General features: G+C 43.9%; 1 protein-coding gene across 1 annotated transcript in view; it reads left to right on the forward strand.

Annotated features, from left to right (window-relative positions):
* The window catches only part of KDM4C (lysine demethylase 4C), a gene marked incomplete at its 5' end in the record, with an annotated part of 705,351 nt that overhangs the window by 666,916 nt on the left and 22,235 nt on the right, over positions 1 to 16,200 (forward strand). The gene's annotated exons all lie outside the window — the stretch shown is intronic.

A 16,200-nucleotide genomic window follows, 5' to 3' on the forward strand; every position in this document is an offset into this window, starting at 1 on the left:
GAGAGTCCAGAGAAGGGCAACAAAGATAATTAGGGGAATGGAGGACATCCACTATGAGGAAAGATTACAGGCATTGAACTTATTCTCTCTGGAGAACAGACGCTTGAGAGGGTAAATCGATAGGATATCAATGTACAAATACCGTACTTGTGACGTTGGAATAGGGAACAAACTTTTCAGAGAAAGGGAATGCAATAAGACACCAGTGGCACAAGTGCCAGTGACACACATTATAGTCCCATGTCTGTCTTGAAGACTGCATGAATGGTATGTATTGGGTATTGTTTTTGAAACACATAAGGTTGGGGGTCAGGGGTGGATTTTCACATACAGCTGTACAGTAGTTGTTATAATAGTACAGCTTTACTCCTCAGGGATACATGGATGACCTGTTATTCATTTTCTGTTTTTTCCTGATCAGCACAGAAATTTGAGTCTGTGAGTTTGACTGTGATGCCCCCACAGAGGTTGCTCTGTTTGAACTTGGGTTTCTCTATCGCTCATTGACAGACGTAGTCTTCTTGATTCTCAAGAGCTGGGTTATGTTGTCTCCGCAGGAGTAGGACTAGGCAGAAAGACAAAATGTTCTGGCTCCACCTTAGGGGCAGTCCCTGAGGGTATATCCTCCCTCTCTCTGCTACAGGGAATCAGTTTTTTTCTGTCTAGTCAGGAGTAAGGACCTAAGTTCCTTGCTGGGATCTTTTGGTCCTAGCAAGACTTTTTTCTTTAGAAAAAGACATTTTTTAGGTAGTTTTTCTCCAGTGTTTTTCCTGTGAGATCTTCAAGCAAAAATGCCGGACTGGGCGACACTTGTGGTCACCCCAGCCGGCCTACGAGCGCGCGCAGACCATGGCATTGCGCTTGGTCGGCCGCGACACATTCAAGTAAGTATGCGGGGCCGGGCGACGGGCTGGATGTTGAGATCCAGTGGTCACCCCGGTTTCTGCCTACGAGCGCGTGCAGACCAGAGCTCCGCGCTGGGTCGGCCGCGACGGAGTCCCAGTGGAGGGACTGACCTTGCGAGTTAAAAGTCTCGCTTGGACGCCAGGAACCAGAGAGTCGAGGCGTCCGGAGTGGTCCACAACCCCCCACCCCGGTGGAGAGGGTATTGTGAAGAGAGGGTGCCTGTCGGTTCGGTATGGTGAGTAAACGTTCCCTTTTTTTCTTTCCTCGTTATGAGGCAGTATGAATTATGGGCCCCTCCATATATGGTCAGTATATATCTGATACTTACAAGTCCCCCTTGTAATACAGCATGTGTTTGTGGGAAGTGGACTTGGTTTGAGAGCTAACACTCTACCCAGCAGACTGTAACATTACAGCAGACATAGGAGGTATAATCCTACCTTATTTGTAGCGTATCTCCTGTAGATTCATATATCGCCTCTTAGCAGAGATGCAGGTGGATGTGCTGGGAAAACGATTTCGGCGGTCCGCCGCCATTTTGCCGTAGACCAAGTGCATGTATATCCTCAGGTCACGCCGGCCGCCATGTTTTTGGAGTCTTATGTCTCTTCTATGGGGGCGGCCATGTTTCGTGAACCCAGCTACCTCGTGGAGAGCTGGGAACGCCGGAAGGCGTACACAGGGGGCGGAGCCACGTCCTTCTACCCGGGAAAAAGCAACAGCTCCTTCCAGTCTGTGTAAGACAGACGCTGACTGCAGTTGGTTGGAAACTTCACTGCATCGGTTGGTGAGCCTTGGGGGTCCCTCTCTCTCTCTGTGGGATCGAGAAGCAGGTACTCTGAGGGGCGCTATTGCGCTAGGGGGAGACACCACACAAAAAAAAAAAAGAAAAAGTTTTTTTTGTTTTTGCTGGCAAAGGTATCCTGAATTAACATGGACCCTGCCACTCATGTATCTCCTCCGGATCCCCTCGAGGGGTCTGCAGGATCCTCCAGCACCCCACTGACAATTGAATCATTGTCAGCTATTATGGAAACTTTTGTGTCCCGGGTGGAAGTGGCTTGTCAGGGACAGGGCGCAAGAAAGCGACCCCCGCCTAACCCCTTATTATCTGAAACCTCGGATTCAGACTCTGAGCCTATTTCTGCAGTTGCAGGTACTTCATCTGGGATTGGTGTCTCGGGTCCTGTCTCTTCAGACAGCGAGGAGGATGTTTCGGCATCCGCCATAGCCCGAGAGGAAGCGTTGGTAAACGCACTCATTGTATCTGTTCAAGAAACCTTAAGGTTACAGGGTATTCCATCGGAAATAGCTGAAACTGAAATCCCTTTTGGGACTAAAAAACGCATCAAAGTGGCGAAGGTTTTTCCATTGCCCAAATGTTTTGGCAATCCAATCGAAGAAGAATGGCGTCTGCCAAAACGCACTTTTACTATTTCTAAACGCATTGACAGGCGTTATCCGTTTGAGGAAACCCTCATTAAGAAATGGACAGAACCACCTGTGGTGGATTCACCTATTGCTAGATTGAATAAAGCCACGGTTATTCCTCTAGAAGACGCTCCGTCTTTTAAAGATCCAGTGGATCGCAAGATAGAAGCTATGTCTCGCACCATGTTTTCCTTGATTGGATCAGCTTTCAGACCTATAATAGCTATTGGTCTGGTTTCGCAGGCTGTAACTGAATGGACCAAGTGGTTACGCCGGGACTTAGAAGAGGTCCCTCAGGCGGTATCAGATTTGTTGGAACAAATGATACAGGGGTTACAGTTTGTGTGTGATGCGGCGTTAGACGCCACTCCATTATTGGCGCGAGCATCAGTCTCAGCAGTGGTTCTCAGGCGTACACTGTGGCTAAAAGGTTGGTTAGCCGACCAAGGTTCCAAAAAAGCATTGGCTAATATCCCCTTTTTAGGAGAGCGTCTATTTGGAGCCAACTTAGATGAGATCATTAAGGATCTCACGGGTGGAAAGAGCACCTTTTTACCGCAAAATTTTAAAGGTAAAGGAACTCGTCAAAGACGAGGGCCTTCTTTTTCTGCTCACAAGAGGTTTTTTCGTCCCGCGGGTGAAAAAATTAAGTCCTCCAAAGCTCCTGCAGGAGGCGTCAGGGGTCGTTGGTCGGGCAAGCAAAAGCCCGCCCCCTCCAGACCTGAAGATAAACCGTCCAAAGCCTGAAGGTGCGCCCCCACCCATAACTGGGGTGGGGGGACGTCTTCGCCGGTTCCCGGATCCATGGCTTTCCAGAATCCCGGACAAATGGGTTTGCGAAGTCATAAGGTCAGGGTACAAGATCGAGTTTCGATCTCTCCCACCGGCGCGATTCTTCCCTTCCAATATCCGACTATCCCCGGATCGTTTAGAAGATCTGCGGAGAGCAGTCACAGATTTACTACAACAAGGAGTGGTAGTCCACGTTCCTTGGACAGAATGGTTTCAAGGGTTTTATTCAAACCTATTTACAATACCCAGGAAAGAGGGCAAAGTGCGTCCAATTCTGGACTTAAGGGCACTCAATTCTTTTGTCAACATAAGAAGATTCAGAATGGAGTCCATTCGCACAGTAGCAGCCTTCCTGCATCCAGGGGATGTCCTAGCGTCCATAGACATCAAGGACACATATCTTCACATTCCCATTTTCGCAGGACATCAGCGGTTTCTACGCTTTTCCGTAGAAGAGAACCACTATCAGTTTGTGGCGTTACCTTTCGGTCTCGCCACGGCTCCGCGGGTCTTCACGAAGGTGTTGGCCCCAATGTTGGCACTTCTGCGCCAAAGAGGCATATCGATCCTTGGTTACCTAGACGATCTTCTGCTTCATGCAGAGTCTCCTCAGACCTTGCTACAGAACATAGAAATTACTATGATTTCTTTACAGGAATTCGGGTGGCTGGTGAACCAGCAAAAGTCATTTCTGGTTCCCACCCAGAGGCTCGAATATCTGGGTCTAATTCTAGACACAGTCAGGACAAGAGTTTTTCTTCCGGTAGGGAAACTTCGAAAGATTCAATCAGCAGTCCAGTTGTTACTGTCCAACAGCTGGTCTTCCCTTCGGACTTGCATGAGGGTTCTGGGGTTGATGGTGGCTTCGTTCGAAGCAGTCCCATTTGCCCAGTCCCATACCCGAATTCTTCAGCAAGAGATTCTTCTCAGATGGAATCGGAATCCGGAATCCCTGGACAATCAGATCCGATTGAGCAAACAGACCAGAGAGTCTCTGGTCTGGTGGCTTCGGTCTCCGATGCTCAGCCAGGGAAAGTCATTTCTGCCAATATATTGGACGACAGTGACAACGGATGCCAGTCTATCCGGATGGGGAGGAATTCTCGGTCAGTTATCTGTCCAGGGACTTTGGTCCCCGGAAGAATCCAGGTTACCGATAAATGTATTGGAACTAAGAGCGATCAGACTTTGTCTGAGTCACTGGACCGAGCAGCTTCAGGGCAGCCCGGTTCGGATCCAGTCGGACAATGCCACGGCCGTGGCTTATGTCAATCACCAGGGGGGCACCAAGAGTGTCCGAGCGGCCAAAGAAGTGGCTTGCATTCTTCGCTGGGCGGAACGATTTGTTCCAGCAATCTCTGCGGTGTTCATTCCGGGGGTGGAGAATTGGCAGGCAGATTATCTCAGCCGTCAGACTCTGGATCAGGGGGAATGGTCCCTCCATCCAGACGTTTTCCACCAGTTGTGCCTACGGTGGGGCACCCCGGATGTGGATCTGTTGGCATCACGATTCAACAGGAAAGTTCAGAGATTCGTGGCTCGCTCCCGCGATCCTGTAGCAGAAACCGCAGACGCACTGATCGCCCCGTGGGGGCAATACCAGCTAATGTATGCCTTCCCTCCTCTCGCGTTACTGCCAAGACTTCTTCGCAGGATAGAGGAGGAAGGAATTCCAGTAATTCTGGTAGCTCCGGACTGGCCTCGTCGAGCTTGGTACGCCGACGTGGTCAGACTGGTGGCGGACGTCCCGTGGAGACTTCCTCTCAGGGAGGACCTACTGTCTCAGGGACCGATCTTCCATCCTGCTTTACGATCGCTGGCTTTAACGGCCTGGCTATTGAGACCCAGGTGCTGAAGGACAAGGGATTGTCAGCTTCAGTTATTCCTACTCTAGTTGAAGCAAGGAAAGCGACTTCCAGAAAGATTTATCATCGCACATGGAAGTCCTACATTGCATGGTGTGAACCTTTGGGGTTCCGTCCTCGGTCTTATTCGATTAGTCGAATATTAGCTTTTCTGCAACAAGGGGTTGAGCAGAAACTGGCCTTGAGTACTATCAAGGGTCAGGTCTCAGCATTAGCTATCTTCTTTCAGAAGCCTTTGGCTACTCATTCCTTGGTGCGGAATTTCATCCAGGGGGTGCGACATCTGGCTCCGCCAGTGCACGCGCCGTTACCCCCCTGGGATCTTAATTTAGTGTTGTCGGTTCTTCAGAAACCTCCCTTTGAAGATATTAGGGAGATTCCTCTACCTACGTTGTCCCAGAAGGTGGCCTTCTTGGTGGCTATTACTTCTGCACGCAGGGTGTCAGAACTGGCCGCATTATCTTGTCGTTCACCATATCTGGTGGTTCATAGAGATAAGGTGGTTCTTCGTCCGAATCCATCCTTCCTACCAAAAGTGGTTTCAGAATTTCATCTGAATGAAGAAATTGTGTTACCTTCCCTGTGTCCTAAGCCCAGTCATCCTCGAGAGTTTGCTTTACACTCCTTGGATGTGGTCCGGGCGATCAGGGTATACTTGAAAACGACAGACTCGTTTCGCAAGACGGATTCACTTTTTGTGATCCCAGATGGACCCAAAAAGGGGTTGCCTGCATCTGCCGCGACCATTTCCAGATGGATCAGACAGACGGTAGTACAGGCTTATTCTATTAAGGGTCGGGAGCCCCCGTTCCCTGTTAAGGCGCACTCCACTCGGGCACTTAGTGCGTCATGGGCCTTTCGCCATCAGGCGTCAGTGGTCCAGGTGTGCAAGGCGGCTACCTGGTCGTCGGTGCATACCTTTACTAAACATTATAAAGTTGATGTAATGGCATCGTCTGATGCCTCGTTTGGCCGCAAGGTTTTGCAGGCCGCAATTTGAGGAGACCAGTGGTCTACCTCGAGGGTTTTTTCCGTTGGAAATTTTTTCTTTAGTCTCATTCTTTGTTTATAATGAGCCTTTAAAACTTCTAGTTTGGCACCGGTTGGGCCTTCTAGATTGGATTTGATTTTGTCAATCCCACCCCTCATTTGTGGCACTGCTTCTGGATGTCCCAGCTCTTGAGAATCAAGAAGACTACGTCTGTCAATGAGCGATAGAGAAAAATGGATTTTTGTAAGATCTTACCGTAAAATCCTTTTCTCTTAAGCTCATTGACAGACGTAGTACCCGCCCCTCTATCATTGAGTTGGGTTGGGTTAAATTCTCTGTTACTGCTTTAGAACAGAACTGATTCCCTGTAGCAGAGAGAGGGAGGATATACCCTCAGGGACTGCCCCTAAGGTGGAGCCAGAACGTTTTGTCTTTCTGCCTAGTCCTACTCCTGCGGAGACAACATAACCCAGCTCTTGAGAATCAAGAAGACTACGTCTGTCAATGAGCTTAAGAGAAAAGGATTTTACGGTAAGATCTTACAAAAATCCATTTTTTATAGTGGTCACTCCATCCGGGCTGCTGGAGGGGGGTAACACTCTTATTTAATGCTTTAGTTTACTTTTACTTCTGTGTTGTAAATAAAGATTGTCTGGTATTGGCACTAAGCTGCGGTAGGACAGCCTCTAAGGGAGTTTTACAGGCTGTGACTGATCTTAATAAAAAGGAATGTAATTCCTGAGAGGTTAAATTGACACTAAAATATATCCCTATTCTCCAAAAATAGTCCACACACAATCACTACTTAAAGTGGAATTCCCTAACTATGCCTAAATCTATTCCCACCCTCATTCTTAGACTATTCCATTTACCCTATGAAGAAGAGATGCCTATACTTGCCTATTCTGATGCCACTGTAGAGCCTGGGCAATGACATCACCCATAGGCTTACTATGGGGCTGCCCCTCCTCTACACTAAAGCGGGCCCTGGAAGCTGGCCATGTGACCAAACCGGAGTGACTTCAACCATAGGTAACAATAGACATCTTTTCTTTTACAGGGTAGATTGAAAGTTTTAGAATGGGGGTAGTAGTAGATATAGGCCTAGTTTGGATTTTGCTGGAATTCCACTTTAATGGCCCTGTATCCGCTTTTAAATTAAATTAATTCTTACCGTGTTTTTCTGCCTCCTTCTAAAGTCACCTGTGAGCTCTCCTTCTCCCGCTCACTTCTGTTTGTTTGGAACAAGCACTGCATGTTAGTTGCGGTCATCTGCACTGTTCAATACATGCTACAGATTCAGTATTCCATAGTCTATCCTAGGAACAAGCAATAGTGGAGGGCTATGTTCCTACATACAATAGGGCCATGTAGAACAAACATAGCCACCCTCTAACAGGAATAAGATCACAGCTGAAAAAATTGGAGGAGGCAGAGAGGAATAGAAGGTACTTTCTTCTAAGTTTAGAATAAATACCTGAATATAATTTTTTTTTTTTTAAAACCAGAGTTTAGTGTCGCTTTTTATACTTTATTATAACATGTCTACAAAGGAAGTTGAAATTAAAAGTATTATTATATGGCAAAATTTGTTTAGGAACATTAATATTTAACATTGGACTCCTCCCACTAGCATATATATATATATATATATATATATATACAGTGCCTTGCAAAAGTATTCGGCCCCCTTGAACTTTGCGACCTTTTGCCACATTTCAGGCTTCAAATATAAAGATATAAAACTGTAATTTTTTGTGAAGAATCAACAAGTGAGGCACAATCATGAAGTGGAGCGAAATTTATTGGATATTTCAAACTTTGTTAACATATAAAAAACTGAAAAATTGGGCGTGCAAAATTATTCAGCCCCCTTAAGTTAATACTTTGTAGCACCACCTTTTGCTGTGATTACAGCTGTAAGTAGCTTGGGGTATGTCTCTATCAGTTTTGCACATCGAGAGACTGAAATTTTTGCCCATTCCTCCTTGCAAAACAGCTCGAGCTCAGTGAGGTTGGATGGAGAGCGTTTGTGAACAGCTGTTTTCAGTTCTTTCCACAGATTCTTGATTGGATTGAGGTCTGGACTTTGACTTGGCCATTTTAACACCTGGATATGTTTATTTGTGAACCATTCCATTGTAGATTTTGCTTTATGTTTTGGATCATTGTCTTGTTGGAAGACAAATCTCCGTCCCAGTCTCAGGTCTTTTGCAGACTCCATCCGGTTTTCTTCCAGAATGGTCCTGTATTTGGCTCCATCCAACTTCCCATCAATTTTACCCATCTTCCCTGTCCCTGCTGAAGAAAAGCAGGCCCAAACCATGATGCTGCCACCACCATGTTTGACAGTTTGACGCCAAACATAACGTTTTGCATTGTTGCCAAAAAGTTAGATTTTGGCTTCATCTGACCAGAGCATCTAATTCCACATGTTTGGTGTGTCTCCCAGGTGGCTTGTGGCAAACTTTAAACAACACTTTTTATGGATATCTTTAAGAAATGGCTTTCTTCTTGCCAATCTTCCATAAAGGCCAGATTTGTGCAGTATACGACTGATTGTTATCCTATGGACAGAGTCTCCCACCTCAGCTGTAGATCTCTGCAGTTCATCCAGAGTGATCATGGGCCTCTTGGCTGCATCTCTGATCAGTCTTCTCCTTGTATGAGCTGAAAGGTTGGAGGGAAAGCCAGGTCTTCGTAGATTTGCAGTGGTCTGATACTCCCATTTCAATATTATCGCTTGCACAGTGCACCTTGGGATGTTTAAAGCTTGGGAAATCTTTTTGTATCCAAATCCGGCTTTAAACTTCTCCACAACAGTATCTCGGACCTGCCTGGTGTGTTCCTTGTTCTTCATGATGCTCTCTGCGCTTTAAAGGGACCTCTGAGACTATCACAGTGCAGTTGCATTTATACAGAGACTTGATTACACACAGGTGGATTCTATTTATCATCATTAGTCATTTAGGTCAACATTGGATCATTCAGAGATCCTCACTGAACCTCTGGAGAGAATTTGCTGCACTGAAAGTAAGGGGGCTGAATAATTTTGCACGCCCAATTTTTCAGTTTTTTATTTGTTAAAGTTTGAAATATCCAATAAATTTCATTCCACTTCATGATTGTGTCCCACTTGTTGTTGATTCTTCACAAAAAATTACAGTTTTACAGTGTTCAAGGGGGCCGAATACTTTCGCAAGGCACTGTGTATATGTATATGTGTATATATATATATATATATATATATATATATATATATATATATATATATGAAAATAAGAAAAGATTGCTTATAAGACTGTCAACTTTAAAGGAAATTCATAGTTAATTTTTATTATTATGTTTAGAGGAAAATAAATTAAATATAATATATAATAATAATAATATTGCATATAAATGTTGCATATAAATGTTTTGGATTGGTATTCTATAATGACAGCAGGGGGTGCTTAGAGACCTTTTTCATGTTTTACAGTTTTCCCCTACCTCCTGTTTTTAAACTCCTATTGGTTATATATAAGAATAGAGCTTACTTAGCTTGTTTACAGTGGTCAGTAGCTCAAGGTGCAATTCAAGACTTTTATTTTATCCTACAACCAAAGATCAAGGAAATCTCCAATGCAAACAGATATAGGTGCCAAATAATTGGTGAGCAAACCATGTAGTATCATTCAAGGTTTACATTTTATTGTATGTAAATTCACAAGGAGAAATGGTTAATCACCTAAAAACACTTTCCAGTGTTATGAGTAATTTTACCTGTAGAAGTGCCTGGCATGTTTGGCCACAGATCAATGTTTTTTTTGTTTTTAAATAGCGAAATGGCTCAATAACTTTCTCCTTGTGGTTAGCTTTGGGTTTAATTTCAATTGTTTGGATTACCTCTTCTTTTATTCTTACTCTTTTTTTTCCTTTTCTTTATATATTGTGTTTGTGTGTGCGCTGAAATTAACTTTAGTGTATTTTTTACTGAAAATATGGATTTGCACTTATATCACTTTACAAAAAGAAATTGTAACCACTATCATTTTATTCTTCAGGGTCTTTGCTTTCAGGAAGTAGATCATGTTTTGTGTGTTTTAACTAATCTTTGGCCCTATAGACTCTTCAGGCAAGAAATTCAAAAATGTTATCGGTTAGGATTCTTAAATAAATTATTTTTTTTCTCCACATCACCTTAAACCCTAGTGCCCCTCACCATGTGTATGTGGGAAACCTAGGTGACACACAAGCCAGTGCCTCACAAAAAATATATATATATATATATATATATATATACACACACACTATCTCACAAAAGCGAGTACACCCCTCACATTTTTGTAAATATTTTATTATATCTTTTCATGTGACAACACTGAAGAAATGACACTTTGCTACAATGTAAAGTAGTGAGCGGACAACTTGTATAACAGTGTAATTTTGCTGTCCCCTCAAAATAACTCCACACACAGCCATTAATGCCTAAACTGATGTAAAAAAAGTGAGTACACCCCTTAGTGGGCCCAAAGTGTCTATATATTTGTGTGGCCACCATTATTTTCCAGCACTGCCTTAACCCTCTTGGGCATGGAGTTCACTGGAGTCCTCTTCCTCTCCTCCATGATGACATTACGGAGCTGGTGGATGTTAGAGACCTTGCGCTCCTCCACCTTCCGTTTGAGGATGCCCCACAAATGCTCAATATGGTTTGGGTCTGGAGACATGCTTGGCCAGTCAATCACCTTTACCCTCTTCTTCTTTAGCAAAGCAGTGGTCATCTTGGAGGTGTGTTTGGGGTCGTTATGTTGAAATACTGCCTTGCGGCCCAGTCTCCAAAGGGAGGGGGATCATGCTCTGCTTCAGTATGTCACAGTACATGTTGGCATTCATGGTTCCCTCAATGAACTGTAGCTCCCCAGTGTCGGCAGCACTCATGCAGCCCCAGACTATGACACTCCCACCACCATGCTTAACTGTAGGCAAGACACACTTGTTTTTGTACTCCTCACCTAGTTGCCGCTACACACGCTTGACGACATCTGAACCAAATAAGTTTATCTTGGTCTCATCAGACCACAGGACATGCTTCCAGTAATCCATGTCCTTAGTCTGCTTGTCTTCAGCAAACTGTTTGCGGGCTTTCTTGTGCATCATCCTTAGAAGAGGCTTCCTTCTGGGACGACAGCCATGCAGACCAATTTGATGTAGTGTGCGACGAATGGTCTGAGCACTGACAGCCTGACCCCCCACCCCCTCAACCTCTACAGCAATGCTGGCAGCATTCATACATCTATTTCCCAAAGACAACCTCTGGATATGATGCTGAGCACATGCACTCAACTTCTTTGGTCGACCATAGCGAGGCCTGTTCTGAGTGGAACCTGTCCTGTTAAACTGCTGTCTGGTCTTGGCCACTGTGCTGCAGCTCAGTTTCAGGGTCTTGGCAATCTTCTTATAGCCTAGGCCATCTTTATATAGAGCAAAAATTATTTTTTTCAGATCCTCAGAGTGTTCTTTGCCATGTGGTGCCATGTTGATCTTCCAGTGACCATTATGACTGAGTGAGAGCGATACCACCAAATTTAACACACCTGCTCCCCATTCACACCTTGAGACCTTGCAACACTAACGAGTCACATGTCACCGGGGAGGAAAAATAGCTAATTGGGCCCAATTTGGACATGTTCACTTAAGGGTGTACTCACTTTTGTTGCCAGCGGTTTAGACATTAATGGTTGTGTGTTGCGTTATTTTGAGGGGACAGCAAATTTACACTGTTATACAAGCTGTACATTCACTACTTTACATTGTAGCAAAGTTTCATTTCTTCAGTGTTGTCACATGAAAAGATATAGTAAAATATTTACAAAAATGTGAGGGGTGTACTCACTTTTGTGAGATTCTGTGTGTGTGTGTATATATATATATATATATATATATATATATATATATATATATATATACACATATACACACAGGTGCATCTTATAAAATTAGAATATCATCAAAAAGTTAACTTATTTCAGTAATTCAATTTAAATCATCACGGACTGTGGATAATGTTGCATTTCATTTGGAGGAATTCATTTTCAGAGTCTGGAGGAAGAGTGGAGAGGCACAGAATCCAAGTTGCATGAAAGTCCATTGTGAAGTTTCCACAGTCAGCGATGATTTGGGGAGCCATGTCATCTGCTGGTGTTGGTCCACTGTGTTTTATCAAGTCCAAAGTCAGCGCAGCCCTCTAATGGGAAATTCTAGAGCACTTCATGGTTCCCTATGACCAGCGTTCTGGAGATGCTGATTTCATTTTCCAGCAGGACTTGGCATCTGCCCACACTGCCAAAAGTACCAATACCTGGTTTAATGATCATGATATCACTGTACTTGATTGGCCAGCAAACTCACCTGACCTAAACCCCATAGAGAATCTGTAATGGTATGAGAGACCCCAGACCCAACAATACATACAGATGAACTGAAAGCTGCTATCAAAGCAACCTGGGCTTCCATAACACCTCAGCAGTGAGTGCCACAGGCTGATCGCATCCATGCCACACTGCATTGATGCAGTAATTCATGGAAAAGGAGCCCCGGCCAAGTATTGAGTGCATACTATACTGTACATGGACATACTTTTAAGTAAGCCAACTTTTCTGTATTAAAAATCCTTTTTTATGTGTTTTTTTATGAGTCATATGTAATATTCAAATTTTCTGTGATACTGAATTATGGGTTTTCACTAGCTGTAAACCATTATCATCAAAAGAAAGAAATGCTTGAAATATATCACTCTGTAACGCATCTATATAAAATATGAGTTTCAATTTTTGAATTTAATTACTGAAATGAATTAACTTTTTGATGATCTAATTTTATGACCTTTCCTGAATTTTATTACCTGTATATAAAATGTAAAACCTCTTAATCTATTGAAGCAGAGTTATGTCTGTTTTGTAAGATTTCGTCTGCATTTTTTTGTTGCATTTATTAACATGAGTTGTCCTTTAGAATTACTGTAAACATTGAATAAAAGTTTTTGTTTATATGTACAGTACAGACCAAAAGTTTGGACACACCTTCTCATTCAAAGAGTTTTCTTTATTTTCATGACTATGAAAATTGTAGATTCACACTGAAGGCATCAAAACTATGAATTAACACATGTGGAATTATATACATAACAAAAGAGTGTGAAACAACTGAAAATATGTCATATTCTAGGTTTTTCAAAGTAGCCACCTTTTGCTTTGATTACTGCTTTGCACACTCCTGGCATTCTCTTGATGAGCTTCAAGAGGTAGTCACCTGAAATGGTCTTCCAACAGTCTTGAAGGAGTTCCCAGAGATGCTTAGCACTTGTTGGCCCTTTTGCCTTCACTCTGCGGTCCAGCTCACCCCAAACCATCTCAATTGGGTTCAGGTCCGGTGACTGTGGAGGCCAGGTCATCTGGCGCAGCACCCCATCACTCTCCTTCTTGGTCAAATAGCCCTTACACAGCCTGGAGGTGTGTTTGGGGTCATTGTCCTGTTGAAAAATAAATGATGGTCCAACTAAACGCAAACCGGATGGAACAACATGCCGCTGCAAGATGCTGTGGTAGCCATGCTTGTTCAGTATGCCTTCAATTTTGAATAAATCCCCAACAGTGTCACCAGCCAAACATCCCCACACCATCACACCTCCTCCTCCATGCTTCACGGTGGGAACCAGGCATGTAGAGTCCATCCGTTCACCTTTTCTGCGTCGCACAAAGACACGGTGGTTGGAACCAAAGATCTCAAATTTGGACTCATCAGACCAAAGCACAGATTTCCACTGGTCTAATGTCCATTCCTTGTGTTCTTTAGCCCAAACAAGTCTCTTCTGCATGTTGCCTTTCTTTAGCAGTGGTTTCCTAGCAGATATTCTACCATGAAGGCCTGATTCACACAGTCTCCTCTTAACAGTTGTTCTAGAAATGTGTCTGCTGCTAGAACACTGTGTGCCATTGACCTGGTCTCTAATCTGAGCTGCTGTTAACCTGCGATTTCTGAGGCTGGTGACTCGGATGCTCTTCGTAGCGCTTTATGGTTTTTGTGACTGCACTTGGGGACACTTTCAAAGTCTTCCCAATTTTTCAGACTGACTGACCTTCATTTCTTAACCACCTCCCACCCGGCCACTGTACATATACGGCCGGGTGGGAGTTTCCTCCTTCTGAGTGGACATTTCCAGAACGTCCTTCAGAAGGAGGTTCGATCGCGCTGCTGCATGCACGCGCAGCGGCGTGATCCCGATGTGTCTGTGTCCATAGGACACAGAGCATCTCCGCTCGGCAGGAGGGCTCTCTGATTGGCCCTCCTGATCACATGACGGCTGTGTCCAATCACAGCTGTCATGTGATGTCAACAAAGCCGTTCGGTGATCGGCTTTGCTTCTCCTCTGACAGAGGCTGTCAGTGAGGAGGAGAGCAGATCTCAGCTGCCAGCCAGGGATCAGTGAGTATACAGCATTTTTACTGCTTTTTACTCACTGATCTGGGTAACCAGTGAGTAAAAAAGCAGAAAAAGTGCTGTATACAAACTGATCCCTGGCTGGCAGCTAAGATCTGCTCTCCTCCTCACTGACAGCCTTTGTCAGAGGAGAAGTGGATCGGATTGCAGTAAAAAACAGTGTCCTGCAATAAAAACACCTGTCCCACACATGTCCCACATCTGTCCCACACATGTGTCCTAATAAAATATTCTATCCCAGTAAACATTTTCCACATCTGTCTGATCAACTGGTGCGCACCTGGCGCACATCACATGACACATCTGTCCTTAATCCTCTGCTGCACATCTGTCGCACATCAGTCCTTGATCTGGTACACATTTACCACATCTGCCACATTTGTCTGCGATCATATGGTGCACATCTGGAACATCTGTCCGTGATCATCCCGGTGCACATCTGGCCCACATCTGGTGCACATCTGGCCGTGATCATCTGGCTCACATCTGCCACTTCTGTCCGTGATCATCCGGCGCACATCTGCCACATCTTTCATCCCAGTGATCAACATCTGGCACATCTGTCTATGATCATCTGACACATTTTTCCGTGATCAGCTGTCACACATTATCTGCCACATCTGGCGCACATCTGTCTGTAATCTGGTGCACATCTGCCACATATGTCATCCCAGTGATCAACATCTGTCACACATCTGTCCCAGAAATCATTTGCACACATCTGTCTACGTGGCTAAAAAACTATCCAGGGCCTTCAAAAATGTGATAGGTACTCAGGAAATGAAATGTGTAATTTATGCACCTAGAACGTCTGACAGTGCTCCCCGCATGTTGGACCTCTGTATGTGGCCGGCTACGTAAAAGTCTCACACGTGGTATCGCCATACTCAGGAGGAGTAGCAGAATGTATTTTGGGGTGTCATTTTTTCTATGTACATGCTATATGTTATAAATATCTTATAAATTGACAACTTTGTGTAAAAAAAAAAAAACCTAAGTTTTCATTTTCTTTCTACGTTTTCCATAAACTTGTGGAAAATAATGACATGTTCAAAAGACTCATTATGCCCTGTAGAATATATACGTTGGGGTGTTTTCTTTCCAAAATGGGGTCATTTTTTGGGTAATTCCATTGTCCTGGTGCTCCAGGGCCTTCAAAAATGTGATAGGTACTCAGGAAATGAAATGTGTAATTTATGCTCCTAGAACACCTGATGATGCTCCCTGCATTTTTGGCCTCTGTATGTGGCCAGGCTGTGGAAAAGTCCCACACATGTGGCATTGCCATACTCAGGAGAAGTAGCAGAATATATTTTGGGGTTTAATTGTTTAATCTAAAAAAAAGTTTATCTATGCCATTTGAAAGAAATAACTTGTTAATATGACAATTTTGTACGAAAAAAAAAAAATTTCATTACCCAAGCTATTGTGGGCAAAAAAAATTGCAACTTCAAAAAACTCACTATGCCTCTTACTAAATACCTTGGACTGTCATCTTTACAAAAAGGGGTAATTTGGGGGGTATTTGTACTGACCTGACATTTTAGGGCCTCAAGAAATGAGATAGGTAGTCAGTACATCAGAATTGATCAATTTTCAATGATACATAGCCTAGCTTGTAAAGTCTAGAACTTTCACACAAACCTATTATCATACACTTATTGGGATTTTTTTACCAAAGACATGTAGCAGAATACATTCTGGCCTAATTTTATGACAAAATTTGATTTTATTGGA

The sequence above is a fragment of the Pelophylax lessonae genome (assembly GCF_965119305.1).
Source record: "Pelophylax lessonae genome assembly, chromosome: 1".
Lineage (NCBI taxonomy): Eukaryota > Metazoa > Chordata > Amphibia > Anura > Ranidae > Pelophylax > Pelophylax lessonae.